General features: G+C 35.5%; 1 protein-coding gene across 1 annotated transcript in view; it reads right to left on the bottom strand.

Moving 5' to 3' along the window:
• LOC131694116 (uncharacterized) overlaps positions 1-16,428 on the bottom strand; it is a 206,474-nt gene extending 190,046 nt beyond the window's left edge. Inside the window, exon 1 of the mRNA XM_058982550.1 lies at positions 16,157-16,428. The gene's annotated coding sequence lies outside the window, so the exon portion shown is untranslated. The remainder of the gene's footprint in view (positions 1-16,156) is intronic.
• Positions 16,429-17,449: the final 1,021 nt, after the last annotated feature.

Raw genomic sequence — 17,449 nt, forward strand, 5'->3', positions numbered from 1 at the left:
TATGGAGAAAATAATTTAAAAAAAAGGTTTTATAACAAAGACTTGAAACATATTTCAAAAATTCAATATCTTCAAATAATTTAGTTATAAATGTTTTTCAATTCAATATGCTCATGAAAAATTGTTCTTCAAAATGCAGCTGTTTTCAAGTTATTTTAGATTTTCTTTTGACCTAAAGTGTAACTTCGTGAAATTACGACATTTTCATAAGTTATTCCCGTTTGTTCAGCAAAACCAATATGCTTTTGAAAATGAACATGTAATTTCCCATAAATATTCAGCTCGCAGATGAAGGATCAGAGTTAAAAATATTCAAATTCATTGAATGAAAATTGATCATATTCAGCCGCATTCATTTTCAATATTCAGTGACGCAGCTGAAAACGTCAAACGAACAAACGGCCCATTCATCCATGCAGATTTTCATTCGTCTCCGATTATTACACGAAGCGCCCGTGCAGCAACGAATCAAATGCACCAAAGTAGGCCCTGGTACAATGTAAGCGATGATGATTGTTGTTTCATATGCTTTACCGGCATTTGAAAACATTTTCCTAGATAAATAGCGAAATGAATATATTGTACGATATTCAACTGAATGAATAACATGGATATTTGAATGAAAATTTTTTCTATTCACCGCGAGTAGCATCAGGTTCATTTTCAACCGTCAACAAAGAGCTTCGATTATTTTTAACTCTGTGAAGGATGATTTGTGTACGACTGTCCCGATTTCCTTGCTTCAACAAAAATACACAACTGTAACGTGACAAATTTTGGTTGAAACGTAACAGATCATTGAGAATACTCTTTAAATTCGAAAAAATGAACTATTTTTGAGTAATTATTGCAAGCTATACAAAAATATCGTATGTGGTATTTCTTGTGATCTATACTACAAAACATGATATTTCATATGACAACAATGGTATTTAATGTTAAGTGCCCTAATCTAAGATTGAAAAACTTATATTTTTACATTTCTTATAAAAGAAATGTAAAGGATTCCCTCAAACTTTGAAAACTTTTTCCGAGGCCCGGAGGGCTGTCACTTCTCACACGCCCCCCCCCCCCCTCCCTCACTCTTACATTATCTCTCTCACTGTGAGAAAAAGTGTCTCTCTCGCTCGCTCTCTCTCTCTCTCTCTCTCTCTCTCTCTCTCTCTCTCTCTCTCTCTCTCTCTCTGGTTCCTTCTTCCTTTGTGTTGGTGGTAACTGTCACGACTCTCATCTTTCTTGCTGTTTCTCTATCCATTTCTAAGTTGTGTGATAAGATCTTCTGTTAATCTGAATTATTTATTAATATCCAATCATGAGTGCGATGTAATTGTGAAGGTTTGAGAAGACAAAACTATTTTTTGTCTGCCGTTACCCTGTAAATATTTTTTTTTTTTGCATTTTAGTATAGAAGAGTGCCAATCGTGAAAACAAGTTGAATATTAAATGCTATTTGGCAAATTAAATATTTGTAGTCCAGAGAAAATTTGCAGAATGTTTGTATTATGAGAAAACTATAACTATTTTCAAATGTTCACACTCTCAAGATGAAACGTCCCTCCGAAATGTTGAACTATAGCTAGACAGGTGACCAAAAATCGAAAACTACATCAACTCCAATTTAATTCAGTTCAATTCAATATTCTATACATTATAATTAAGGAAATTAATGGCTATCTCAGAAAAATCTTTAACTCAACTGGGTAATATGGAACTTTGAAAATGAACATTTTGAAAAGAGACATTTCACGTGCATTATTTAAACTCTTTGTATCTCTATTGAATTTTGCATGAAACATGCTCAAATATGTCGTGAAAGTAATTGTGATGATATTATTGAAAATATATATTCATTTTATTAGTATGAACTATTATGAAGAATAACGGATCAAAGCCCAAAAATATCTTCAAATTAAATCCGGGAAAACAAGTCTCCCAAAGACCCCACTCTCGATGGGGGATGCAAGTATAATGTTTCTTATAACTTATCGTTGTCCATTTTTGCTCTATAATAATTACAATACAATGGATGTTTCAATGGCAGTCACAATTAGTAGAGAGGCGTTGGATAATTCAGTACACGTTTCGTTTGAGTTCTCCCTATTGAACAAGTAAATTAGCGTGGATTACAGTCAGAGTTCATGTATCGGACAGATAGTTGATCTGACTACATTTTTGCCATCCTGACAGTTTGAACCCTGCTTTTCATACTGTTGGTTTGTATAGGACTCATTTATCCAAATTTCCTGAACGAGAATTCCGAACAAAACAATATGCAAACTATAAGGATGATTGAAAAGAGACTGCATTATTATCAACTGAACGCACGGCTTTTATGCTATCGACAAAAACATAATAACCAACATAGCCTAGACACTTCACGCTATTTGCTTCAATGCAAATGAAAACATTGACATATCTACCTGCCTCATTCACGAATCTTATTCTCCCTCTGTCGCTCTCTGTTTAAGAGGCTTGAAAGAACATGTGACCTCATCTCTTGTACTATTTTGAATTGCGCGTATTTGCGTATTCTGTACAAAAATCTTTTTTCTTGGGGATATGTAACCAAATAAAAACAACTTTGAATTCCAAAACAAATTAAACGTTCTAGGTTCCTGATGACTAATTAAGGTCCATCAATAAAGCAGAAACACCAGATAATCTTAAATGACGCGCTTAAGAAAAGAAGAACGAAAACAATATGAAAGAAAACTCTAGAAAGTCCACTGTATATTAACTAGCCATTTTTCAGATAAATGGGATTTTCGAAAACAATTCATAACTTTCTTATACAATGGTTCTCAAATTCGTACAATCCGGTTTATTCATTTACTTTATACAAAAATGGTTTTTATTTCATTCTAAATTGTCAATTTTTTCAGTTTCTTTATTTCATGGATTTCATTCGCCTTGTTTATTTTATTCATTTTGAATAGTTAACTAATTTTAAGTATATGCTCATTGCATTTTAATTATTTATTTCATTCAGCATTCTTTTTATTGATTTTGTTAATTAGGGTTCATTTTATCTATTTTTTCGTGCAGCTGATTCATAATATTCATTTAACATATTTTATTCACTGTTTTCATTCATTCTATGCATTCTATTCGTTTTTTCTCTTCATACATGTTATTCAGGTCCTTCATTTTAATAATCTGACTATTTTTCAGATTTATTCATTTCATCCAAACTATTTATTTGACATAATTTTTTCAATTAATAGGGATCTTTAATTTGGAAAAATTGTGCCAGTTTTTCATATGTATTGATAGCGGGTGTCCTTACGAGTACACTCATATTATTCTTAAACCTTAATTATTCTTTTATGATTTTTAAATTTAAAAAAAAAAAACAAATTAAATTCAACTAGCAAACTGGCAGTTGTCCTACTAAATGACGTATCTGCAAATATCTCGTTCGCCTCATTGTTAACCGGGACAACACCCCACACAGCATGATCTGCTACTTTTTCAATCCGCCAGCAGGCTGCCATCCCAAGTTTCATCTGCAAACTATGGTAGATCTGATAAGGCAACCTATAGAGTCGTGCAAGTCGCATGGGTTTGGATGTGTTATTGTCCTAAAAGGAAACAAACTAAAAAATGTTTTTTCAATAGTTTCGGGCCAAAAAATTGAAAAAGGACTGAGATATTAACTCACGGTACTAATCTGCATCTGAATATGCCTTAACCCGCACACTCCTAAAGATCCCTATTTATAACTTTTAAACATCGCCTAATTTTTTATTTTAATGAATTCATTTTGCTCTGCTAATCTTCTCTTTATTCATTCAACCAATTATATTTATTCTGTTCATTTGATTCGTTTGTTTTATTTATTCATTTTTTTCAATTCATTATTTTTTTATTTTATGCATTTTATTCTTTTTATTTATTCCAATCATTTGATTCATTTTATCCGTTTCATTCATTTGATTCAGTGTGTTCACTGAATTCATAAAATTCACTCGATCCATTTGATTCATTCGATTGATTTGATTCTCATTTAATTCATTTCATTCATCAGTCACTCCACTTATTTCTTTAATTCAAATTGTTAGTTTAAGTCAATTTAATTTTTTCTATTATTTTATAACTATTTTTAAATATTACCTAATTTTACATTTAATGAGCTAATCTAATTTGATTTATATATTTTATTAATTTGTTTTATATTAATCATTCTATTCGTTTTATGGATTTGAAAACGTTTTTCAGTTTCCGCTTTATTTTTTTATTTTGTTCGTTTTATTCATTTTATATAATTTATTCAGTTTATTCGAGGTTTTATTCGTGCAGGACTAGAAGTTGTTGTGTGCCTACTTCGCATGAGTTGTGGAAACAAATAAATGATCCAACAGTGATATGTGTAAGAAATGTCTCATTTCACTGCTGGGTGCATTAAGTTGTTTTTTATGTAAAAGTTCTCATAACTTTGAAACGAAAAAAATTATTTAGTTAGAGCATAAAAACAAATTATGCACCCTGAAATATTTTAAAGTTGTCCAAAGGTTATTTAAGAGTAAAATAAAAACTACAAAAATTACACTAGTTTACAAAATAAAAATAAAAATCTGAACTTCAACATTCGAACACCATTTCTGATGTAAAATTGCGTGCTGAATCCGAAAATAAGGTTCAAAAATTTACAGTAGAACAGTTTTCAAGTTACAGTAAACAAATAAATTTTACCTTTAAAATAAAAATTGTGTTCAGTAAAATCCAAAAACCTTCGGTTCTAGTGCATCGATAGGAAATATTATTATATTGAATTGTAGGTAACAGAGTGTACTTACGGTCGCTAGAACATTTTGTGTTAATTAGATTACTGGTTCTGACGTTATTTACGAGTTTAATAAACTTTTTCTTAATTTTTCCTTGTTTTTTAAAGAAAAATGAGCTTTTGGTCAAGATTTTCGGCTAGGTAAAGCATTCCTAAAAATTATATTTTTATAGAAACTTGGAGCCTACTACTAACCAATGAAAATAAGCACTTTTTAGCTTGATTCTGACGAAAATTGCGAAAGTTATTAAATTTTTTGCAAAATGGCAATTTTTGTGTTTCTCTGGGTGAATTTATTGAACCGTCTCAATTCCAATTTTTTCTTGGGTTTGTTTCATAATATATGAGTGACTTGCCGTCAGAATTCTGTTAAACAAGTAAATAGAAGAATTTTGAATGAATTTCATGTAGGGTAATTTTCGAACTCGTTTATCTAAATGATTCAAGACTTCTGATCACAATAATTTCATGCTCAATGAAGCTATAAGTCATCGAATGATTGGTATGCAATACTGCGTGTAATATTTACAAGTGTATTACATAAAATAACACTCTTATGATACGAAATTCGTTGTAAACTAAACCCTCACATGTCATAAAATTCGTATTTTGAAACGCTAGCTGCTCAACTGGGTTTTGTACAATGTTAATACAAACTATACGAATCCGTAAAAATATGTGATGCGTCAAGTAAAGGGTGAACACGAAATTATTGCGACACCAAAAATGTCATGCCAATTTTCTTATAATGTTTGAAATGAAACCAAAATTTTAGGGTAGTTTTATACATAAATTTTCTTCAAAAATCAAAAGAAAAGTTAATCCATGGAGCCTTGAGTGTAAAATTGAACGCATTTTCGCTTGATGCCCTCCATCAAAGTCTACAGTGTCATCCGGTACCAGTTTCTCAGTTTTTTTCCCATTTTCTTAACATGTCCTTCTCGTCTTTGACTGTCTTCTTGCTCTTCCGAAGTTCCCGCTTCATGATTGTCTAGTACTGCTCCACCGGGCGCAGCTCCGGACAGTTTGGCGGATTCATGTCCTTAGGAACAAAATGGACAGAATTGGCCTCATACCACTCCAGGATACTTTTAGAATAGTGGCATGATGCCAAATCTGGCCAAAATAGCGGAGCTTCGTCGTGCTGCTGCAAGAACGGCAAAAGGCGTTTCTCGAGGCCCTCAGAATTGTAGATTTTGCCATTTACTGTGCCCTTTGTCACGAAAGGCGCACTCCTCAGTCCGCAAGAGCAGATGGCCTGCCAAATGAGATATTTGGAGGCGAACTTCGACATTTTCTTCTTCTTAAATTTGTCGTCCCCATAGAACTTGCTCTTGCCGGTGAAAAACTCCAACCCCGGAATTTGCTTAAAATCGGCTTTTATATACGTTTCGTCGTCCATCACACAGCAGCCATATTTTATCAGCATCTTCTCGTAGAGCTTCCGTGCCCGAGTTTTGGCCGTCGATTGTTGCCGCTCATCGCGGTTTGGGAAGTTCTGTACCTTGTATGTATGTAGTCCAGCTCTCTTCTTTGCATTCTGGACGTAGCTCTGCGACATGCCGATCTTTTTAGCCAAATCACGGCTTGAGATGTTGGGATTTGCTTTAATCATCCGCTTCACCTTTCCCTCCGTCTTTTTGTTCTCCAGTCTCGGTTTTCTTCCAGCTCCTTTGCCGTGGTCCAACGTCAACCGCTCCTGGAACCGCTTCAACACTCTGGAGACGGTTGAATGGTGAATGTTCAACATTTTTCCCAACTGCCGGTGCGACAGGTCAGGAAATTCCAGGTGTTTGGAAAGAATTTGTTCTCTCGACTCGCGTTGGTTCGCCTCCATTTTCGTTGAATCGAAAAACACGACTTCGAGTTTGACAGCATGTAAACAATACACATCAATGAGAAAGTGTGCAAAATTTGGTTGATTTTTACCCAATGGTAAAAAAGTTATGCCCTGTTGAATGTGTCGCAATAATTTCGTGTTCGCCCTTTAGATAAACACTTTATATATATTTGGACAGCCTATACGAATGCCTTTCGAACATGCTATAGATTATTGAAATCGGACTATTGTCAAAAGAGATATTTATCATTAAATATGGACGAAATATTTTTATCATTTCCCATATCCTCAAATAAAACCAAACACATGCAATCTATTTTTAACGCCAAACGGTTAATTTTTGGTAAATAGTATCTTCAGAGAATTTAATGGATTCAAAATGGCCTTTCATTTGGAATTATTTTTTTGCTGATTAATCCACCTACGAGTGAGATATTTTCATAAATTTTCTAAGAAGTGATTGTATTGAAATGATATCTTCAGCAAATTTGTAGCTCTTACTTTTGCGAATAACTTTACTGAAGACATTAAATATCTATATTGAATATTTTAAGAGTTATAGCTTGTTGTTTATGGATTACCCTTCGTCACCTATTTATTGTTCAATATAGTAGTGAAGCATTTAAATTAGCCAAATATTATCTCGATAAAACGAATTTCGTATTACCTTTTTCTATCTACAATCGCTAGAAATAACACCGAACAATTCCAAGTTGTCTACATGAAATTTGATCACTTGTCAATGCAAAAATTTTCATTTGCGCGGACGATGACCTCAGATTTCCTATAATATTGAGTTCACTTTTGAATGGATGTACTGTAATATGGATTAGGGTCTTTTTTAATAAGAAGCGAGGTTGGAAACACAGAAACATGAAACATAGAACTGCTCTCCGAAAAATTGCACAGCATTCAACATTTGCTGAAAATGCCTTTATTTTGGGAATGCGTAGAGTTAAGACGAAAACGTAATAACGATAACACTTTCCGAAAGTAGAGTAAAACTTATGAAAATGGCGTTTTCCGGTCGACTCTAGCAGGTCCTGATCCTTGTATTACCAATTATTTGAATAGGTAAAATAAATGTTCGCAAACAGTCATTTCAGGTCAAGATTACATCATTTTGCAACCGCCAATTTCGGAGGTTTAGTATCTTCGATGAATTTTACGTTAAACAGCACATCATCAGATAAAATAAGTTTGGCGTTATATCTAGACTAACATGTGAAATGGGCGGAAGTCCAAATGAGAGTAATAATTTCTCCATAACTTTAAAACTTCAAATATGACGGTTTCGGAATTATGCCATTTGGACATTAAGTTGGATTTTCACCAACCCTCCACCAAACCAAAGTTCTAGCTACGTCGCTGACCCTAATTAAGCAGAAACAAAGTCGTTCTACACTTGTTTACAAGAAACATCTTCGAATACTGCCTATCTATTATAGTACAGTCAAATACAAATTAAATACGCCAAGGTCCCATAAAAACGGGTCATCACTTTTTGGCACACTGAAAAAACAAATTACAATACCCAATTGCTCTGTTTCGTAGTGACAGGTTGGAAATGTCGAAATAAATTGAAACTTTGTATTTGCTACAGAGAAGACCCCATTTGATCAGCATATTTTTCTTACCCTAATGATGTAAATATGCAAAAATAAAAAAAGCATTTTTTTTTTTAATTTGCGCTAGAAGGCCCCTTTAAGAGAAATTTATATTATATAATCAGAAATAGCTATCAGACTAGATCAAGGGAAGGGAAGAATATTTTAACAGTTTCTTATAAAGAAGGAAAGAAATATGTGCCGATTTAGTCAATGTCAGCTTAAATCACACCATGAGGTTGATAAAAACGGGTCTTTCTATATTTATTATTTACTGCGTCCCACACTAATAGGAACATCCCATTTTTGATGATATTATTTCAATTCCATCGAACTACACCAATTTTTTGGTAATTTTCAAGGGGTTATTTTATCGACTTCTTCCAAAATTTTGGCGAACCTATTCCCATTCGTGCGATAGTTTATGTTAAAAGAGCTTCCTAAATTTATTAGTATACTTAAGGGCTTATATGTTGCAGATTGAGAAAATACAGGAATTTTCAGCTTTTCCTACACAATATTACAAAAGCTTCTTAAACAACTTTTCCTAATAAGGTTGTAAAATTTTAAAAGTAATTGAGAATTATTAATATCTATACACGGTGTTCCTAAAACCGTTATTAACTAAAAAAATGACCATAAATTTGGCATACGGCATTCGAAAGATACAGTACCCAAGCATCTTCTCAGTGAATTTCAAAATGATCCATCGAGGGATTCGAGAGATATGGCGATTTGAAGTTTTATGGTACGTTTCATAAGGCTACCAGCAAACACCCACGGGTTTGGTCCAATCTCTATAAACAAAAAAATTAAAGGGTTGTGTACAGGACACGACCACGGTGACATTAAAAATATAGCTTTTTTATCTATCACACATATCGACACACGTTCTTGTTCACTCGCCTGTTTTCATATGTTACAATTTGCTATATACCCTCCCCATTAAAACATAATTTATTGAAGGTCTTTTAACGGTAATCTATTAATTAATCAAGTATCTCACTAGGTGATTGGCATTATTTGGCTGATCCATCTAGTAAAAATAGGCTGGTCTGTCCAGAAAATATATTCAAAAGTTCCATATTGAGAGCTGTGATGAGGAAACCCACGCCCGCCAACGGAAATATACAGATTCTCCATAAAATATGAAATTTCATTTTCCATTTAAATTTTCAATAATGTACTAATGAACTTAAGTAAACAATCTTAAGTGTAAGTATTTCTTGATCGATTAGTGGTGGAAAAATGAAATTATTTGATAAATTACATTGTTATGCAACGTTCGCACTACCAGTTAAAACGGGTTTTTATGCTATCTTGGTGACATTTTTCTTGTTGCTAATTATTAAAACGTGTTATAACTCTGTAGTGTAAACATTGTATTATTAAACCAATTCTGCAGCGTTTTATGTTATATAGGTGTTTTATGTGGTAATAGGACTGACATAATTATATCTTCAGTACAGCGGTTTGTTTCATAATTTAAAACAGATTTATTTTAAAATTTAAATTAGTATACCCAACCGTATTTGTTGTATACCTTAAAACGCAATTAGAACTGTGTTTTTAATACATAGGGTAGGACAGATATTCTGACTGGTTAAACTGGGAAAACAATTTTAAGTCCAGTAACGCTTAAGACATGGCTTGAATTTGAATCGAAAAAGAACACCCACTTAAACTGCTGCTGGGACGGTAAGTTCTGTTTTAAAATTTTCCGTTGTGTGCAGTACGAAACAAAAGTGTTTGAAATTAGAAAACAAAAAGTTCTGCTGGGAATGTGATTGTTTCCGATGCAATTACACTCAGATTTTTCACGCAGGGGATACAGGCCGTGTAAATGAAAACCGCGTAAATTTAAAAAAAACGCCTTAATGAAAACCGCGTAAATTTCAAAATCCGCGTAAAAAACCTGAGTGTACTCTCTTATATAAAATACTACGCTGCTGAACAGTGCAATAACTACAGAAGCACGTTGTCAGATGCCTTACTGATAAAAAACATATAACCGAAATATGAAACATGAAAACCAATTGGCTCTTTACCCTACGCAGCTACAAAGCGTCGTAAACATGGATTAACAAGTTACAACGCACACGCATGCATAAAAATATATTTTTTTTCAAACGCAACACTCTTAAGCAGCACACACCGTATTGAATTAAATCCAAACCACCCCGCCCACCCACTTTGCAAATCATTCTGTGACACCATGCTGGTACCCGACAAATCCGCACACGGCCACCGCTGCCGAAAATGCATAGCGTCTACCGCTTATTGTAGTGCCCAGACGCTGCAGCCATGATCATACCCGTTCGACATAAGAACAAAAACTGATTCAAACGGGTACGCGTCACCTCTATTTATAAACTAACCGTATATGGTTTAGTCACTTAGGTGCGAGTGTGTGCAAATGCCAACGTTACCGAAAATCGATAGCGCTTATTGCATCGCCCGGAGACGACGTTGCTCGTGTGGGATAAGAGCAACAACTGATTTAAACGGACATGCGTTGCTTCTATTTATGACTTTTCGTGTTTCATTGAGCAACTAAGTTGCCCTCTTTTGACGGCTGTGTATGAGAAATCTGCCTCACGAATGGTATTTTTCCCGTTTTTTGTGAACTTTTTAATTTTACCAATTTCCAAAAGTCTACTTTTATTGGGGAGATATTAAATTATTACCAATATTTAAGTTAGGTGTTTCTGAATCGGTTGGTGTATGAATGATTAAAATCCATCTAGTAATATCGGAGTTATAAGCGTGCAAACCTTACATAGTTTCGTTACATGGGAGATAGTTTAGATTTTAGAATGACACCTAGCCCCAGATAGTGGAGTAAGACATTTTTAATGTCAAAATATTTGTCTACTTATTTAGTACATGGCATTCGAAAGATATAGTAATCAAGTATATCCCCTGCAAGTTTGGAAATATTTCATTGACGGAATCGAAAGTTATAACGGTTTGGATGTGGTATGCGGTCATAGATGGGTTTTCTACCAGACTTCAATCCATGTTTGTCCACTGACTATTTAGATCGTTTATACGTGTCACGATTTTTAAAGGAAACCCTTGCGATTTAATTACATAAATATAATGTACAAATGGTGTTATTTATATGGTGCACTGAAAAAATATGAAAATAGGGTTGTCTACCAAACGTTAAATATAATGTGAAAATTAAAAAAATGAATGAAAGTTGGAATGTTTACTTCAAAAGGCCATATCTCAATGGTATGTTGACTGATTCTAATTATTTTTTCATTATTGAACAGGTACGCGTTTCATCGTTAATTTTCATCAAGAAGAATATAAAATAGAGTTGTCTACATAAATAAATAGACAATATAATTGGTCTCAACTATATGTATTATAATTATTTAGTGATTATTTTTGTATTAAAAATAGCGGCCTATCAATTTTTATATACTAGTTGATTGCAATTGCTGTTTACTACAAATTATGGATTTATGAAATGTTAAAACTAACACAGTCGTGATTCGCTGGTCGCTCAATTTTTAACAGGAGCCGCTTTTTAGTTGGACCTCCGCTAGTTGGTCCATTGTCGACATCTGAATGTCAAATTCTCATGTTAAATTCAATTCGACAATAAAACTGACAATAGTTAGAGATATGAGCAGATGAACTTGTACTAATAACATCCCCTTTGATCCCCCTACTAATAACATCCCCCAGTTTTAACATCTGTCAACCCAACCAGCGAATCACGATTGTACAAAATTTCCAACAAAAACCGTATCATAACATAAATTGATCTGAATCAGCAAATACCTTCATATTTTTGAATATATGTATTGAATTTATGGTTTAAATTTTCCATGATTTATAGTTTGCGTTCGTTGCATTCAACTAATGTATAGAAATTGATAGGTCGTCGGTTTGAATATAAAGATATTTACTAAATAGTGATAATACATATAGTTGAGGATAGTTAAGTTGTCTATTGTTTGAAGTAGCCAACTCTATTTTATATTCTTCTTGATGAAAATTAACGATGAAACGCGTACCTGTTCAATAATGAAAAAATAATTAGAATCAGTCAACATACCATTGAGATATGGCCTTTTGAAGTACACATTCCAACTTTCATTCATTTTTTTAATTTTCACATTATGTTTAACGTTTGGTAGACAACCCTATTTTCATATTTTTTCAGTGCACCATATAAATAACACCATTTGTACATTATATTTATGTAATTAAATCGCAAGGGTTTCCTTTTAAAATCGTGACACGTATAAACGATCTAAATAGTCAGTGGACAAACATGGATTGAAGTCTGGTAGAAAACCCATCAATGACCGCATACCACATCCAAACCGTTATAACTTTCGATTCCGTCAATGAAATATTTCCAAACTTGCAGGAGATATACTTGATTACTATATCTTTTGAATGCCATGTACTAATAAGTAGACAAATATTTTTTTGTTCATAGAGATTGGACCAAACCCGTGGGTGTTTGTTGGTAGCCTTATGAAACATATCATAAAATTTCAAATCGCCATATCTCTCGAATCCTTCGATGGATCATTTTGAAATTCACTGAGAAGATGCTTGGATACTGTATCTGTCGAATGCCGTATGCCAAATTTATGGTCATTTTTTTAGTTAATAACGGTTTTAGGAACACCGTGTATAGTAAACGGAGTAGTGACCGTCGCTCCACAAAGCAGTTTATTTTCATGGCTTGCGGTGAGCACGATTTCTCGAATTGCTGAACTGAAAATTATGAATTAGAGGTTAGTTTTTAGAATTCTTTACAGATTAAACCCGCCGAAAATTGCGCAAATGGCTCGGAATGAAACCCGCTGGTGCCCTCAAACGATTTCGTTAGATTTTCAGAGCAGCGTGCACCCAGTGTATAAACACAAGTGACGGAAGGTTATCGAAAAGTTTCGTGGAAACGAAAATTCCAGTGATGATGATTTTCGTTAACGGATTTCGAGAGTTTTTTATTTGTTCTTTGGCATTAGGATGATAATAATTACAATCAAAGATACTACTGGCAAATCACTTTTAGAAAAAGGCGATATCGAAGTAAAGTTTGAACTATGCACACATGCACTTCAGAGGTAGCGAGATATCAAGAGCTGCAATTTTAGTTCTAAGTTCTCTGCATGTGTTATCAAAAACATCGCGAAACATAAAATTCTAAATATGCTCAATCGATATAATTTCCGAAGAGAGTGATAAGAGTTATAAGAAATGTCCCATCACACTGTTAGGTTGATTAAAAACGTTTTTTTAATAAAATCTTCGAGTACCAGTATACTACCGGTACTACCAGTACTGAGAGTTTCAGTACCGCTGTATCGGTTATCGTCAAGAAGGGTCGGTACTAGGAACCCTATTGTCGATACACATGTCCTGTAAGACATATCTGTCGATTATCTTCATAAAACATTAACCAAGTGGAACCTTTCGTCTAATCGGGACAACATGTAGCACATCGCTGAACACGCCAACGTTGAAACTAGCATAGCCGTATTATAGACAACGAGTTTATAGATGTACGCTTACATGATTTATCTCCACACTCCACATATTTGTGTGGTTAGAATGTGTTTGATCAATTTAATCCTTTCGTACGGAACCATTTTACACAGATCTACCGAAAATGGTACGTTGGATCAAAGAGTACTGGTCACGCATCCAGAATAAATTCCTACACGCAGAATTTTATTTACGCATCGATAACATACTTTTCTATCTGCCTCTCGTTTCTTCTGCTATAAATTTTATACATTGGACATATTCAGTCCAGCAGAAGAAAAGAGACAAGTATAGAAAGTATGCTAACTATGCACATTTTTGCTTCTCAGTGTATGTGCAAATTCTGCAAAACGACCATACACTAGGGAAAATCTTGCGCAGAAGCAGAACAGAATGTCCGCCTACTACAACCAAAAACAGCACACAACAGCAACATAAACAGTTACAAAATCAATATCTACGCATCTGGCAGTAACAAATTTTCACTCAACAACGATCACGCCCAGTATTTCCTAGCCAACAACCAGTCTTAAAGTGGTATTTTCTTTCATTGTTTCGTATTGTAAAAGATCTTCGGCTCAGTTATGCTAATGCGTTGTGCCCTGTAAAATTAACAAAATAAAATATCAAGGAAAATCCCTTTGTAATCAGATATCGATGGTACGATCTCGTTTGAAACAAATCAGTTCGCCAACTCATGCAAAATTTTGCCGGAACAGAAAGTTACATCTAACACCTCATCTCTTCCTGACCGTACAAATGTCGGGTGATTTCCCATGTTGAGTTTGTGCAGATTGATAATACTAAAGTAATTAACTGTCTTCCCCCTGACTACACTAATGCGAGAACCGTTGTTTTTGTTACACTAAATGACGGTTGAGATTCTATTAATCCTCCATAAATATCTTTAGTTATGAAATTTTCAAACTTTCTGTGAAAATATCATTAAAAAGTAACTAAGTTCATAAAAAAAGTGTTTTTATTTCCTGAGAAAGAACTTGCTGGCAAAAACAAAAATATCCCGTTTTCCGAGCACTAAACAAAAGAACGTACCGCCGAACGAATGTTTGTAGTTTGCATGCGTTACATACAGAAACACTCCTGACAATCATCTAATCAACACATAATTTAATATCAATTTCATTCGCTGCATTATACTGAACCCCATTCGATGCCACACTCCAGCTAGAATCTGTAACAAGCTCCAGCAACACGCAACAAACAATCGACAGCTGAAAATCGTGGGATTAGCAAACAAACCCATCATTAATAAGACCGGTCGGTACCGCTGCGAGCATTTGCAATTGAATCTCGCTCCTATTACGCTTTACCGCAGGGGTTTGCATTGCAAATCACCCGTAATAATCAGCATCATGTTATCTCCTCCTGGTCCACGTCAGTCGTCGCGCGTCGATCATCCTTACAGCCAAGCACCCATCGCCACTACTTGGGTGATGATTTCTGAATGCGCATGCTTATAGCCCGTGAGTAATTCGAATCTTCCGCGTTCTTGGATTGGATTCTCGAACATCGAATGACTTGCAGCTTGGTTCGGAGTTGCGGCACGGATTGTTAACAAGATCGATGTGGTCTGTGCTCTCATTTCACAGCTCAAGGTTTTTAGAGTGGGATTCTTTGAACCTGGGAAACGCAGCAGGGGATCGACATGATCTGCACCAGCCGAAGAAGAGGAAGAGGGTAATCTTTAGGTAGGAAATTTCTCGTTCGGCAGGAATTGAGATGAAGTAGAACTGGTTCTATTTATGGCATCTGAGATTGCGACAGGAACGAGGAGTTAATGAATAATAATTTACCGATAATTAAATGCAACCCGCAAGGGATGTCAACGAAGACGTTAGCTTGAGGGTAAGTCAATGATGATGAGGCACGTGCATCTGGCTTTAGAATTGATTTAAATGGGTAGGACGGTGCTGGTGAAATCTCTATTTCAGATAGCTCGAAGGTGTGCTCGTTGCATCAATTCACCACATTCAATCAGTCGAGCCTATTCAAAGTGTACAACGAGCCATTCATTAGCCGCCTTACGGCTGACCAGCTGTTGATGATTTGTCACATGAAGGCAACTCGGTGTCAATGCTAATTGTTCGTAAGAAACAAGTTCCCAAACAAAGCGCGAATTCTCATCACATAGCGACAAACGAGGTTCTCAATGATAATGCATTTTTTGAGCACCAACTTCATACCGTAGATCGACGACTTGACTGCGAAGTTTCATTTTCAAGAACACTCATGCATATTTACAACCATCCGTAAACAATTGACACGTTATGTCAGACAACCACCGGCATTTTGCCCAATCTTCGCAGTGACCCTCGAAACACTTCAGACGCAAGTTCAAACTTCAAAGAAACACATTACTTTTTAGCACTGCCATAAACTTACAAGAAAAGCTGGCTGGAAACCGTCGTTGTTCAAATCAAGCACGAAATACTCAAATTAGAATAAATTTCACTTCAAATCACCACTAAGCACGCACAAGCGTTAACCCAAAAAAAAAAACACCAAAACAATTGTGACACAACCAAGCGGCAAAAGCGCTTCACTTGAAGTAGCCGCGAAACCGCAAAACGTTCCCCACCGAAAGCGAGCACCGCGTGGAGCTCTCGAAATGCGCGTGATAAATCCGGTGACGACAAAAATCGTACTAAAAGTTTCAAAACAGAGGAAACGTATTAAAGTTTGTTGTGATTTTGCAGCTTCGCTCTTTGCGCCAGATCACTTGCTACGGGGGGGAACCTCGATATGGTTGGCAGTAGTCGTCAAAACCGGCGAGTGAGGTCGGAGGTCTTGTGTGGTGGCCCTCCCCCCATCGTCAACGGGGAGAGAAGAAAGAGCGCACGACTGTCCGATCGGAGGCACTGCGAGTGGGTTTCTCAAAATAACCGGGGACCTCTCGTATGGTTGACCATTCGATCATAAATAATATTGCCGCCGGCTGAGAGTAGCGCGGCAGCCACTCACTCTCGAACGTGAACCGTGCGCATGCAGTTATCTGGTGTGTGTGTTTTCGGAAAATTCTTGACCAGCAGCATGCCTGAAGATACCGGCATGTTAGGCGCACTCGCGTGTATACGCGTCAACGAGAATGAGAGCGGTCGCGAGCGATTATGTCATTTTTTGTTTACGTCTGGCCGGAGTGTACGACGAGCGTAGACGTCGTGCTTCGGCATATCGCGTGAACACATTTGATAGTAAGCGAGGAACGCGTTTCGATCTCTGAGAAATTTTTGCACGTTCAGTTGATCTCGCTGAGTGACCATCATCAGTTGATGGAGGAAACTTGCATACAAGTTGGAGCGTGGGGGTCCAAGTTGCCGGGCAAATCATTATTAACATGTTATGAAAAGTAGATTTGGTGCCTATCGAAATACTCAAATCACAATACTCTTGGGAATGATCCGATTTCAACAATAACAAAATGAAAATTCGAACCGTACTCAGCAAATTATAGCAAACTCCACACCTGAAAACATATATTTTTTAGTCTTATCATCCGTCACTTCAGAGATTTATTGTGAAAACATTCAAAAGGACTTCGATTTAGCTTTGTTGAAAAATGAATTATGCATAATATTTATCATATTTTTCCTGATTTTCCTACTCCCTTTCTCCCTTCATGACCATCCATTCTTTAGACCAACACTATTTACTACACATGTCGTTTGAACCTCTTTC

This window comes from Topomyia yanbarensis, chromosome 3, assembly GCF_030247195.1.
Source record: "Topomyia yanbarensis strain Yona2022 chromosome 3, ASM3024719v1, whole genome shotgun sequence".
NCBI classification, from domain to species: Eukaryota; Metazoa; Arthropoda; class Insecta; order Diptera; family Culicidae; genus Topomyia; species Topomyia yanbarensis.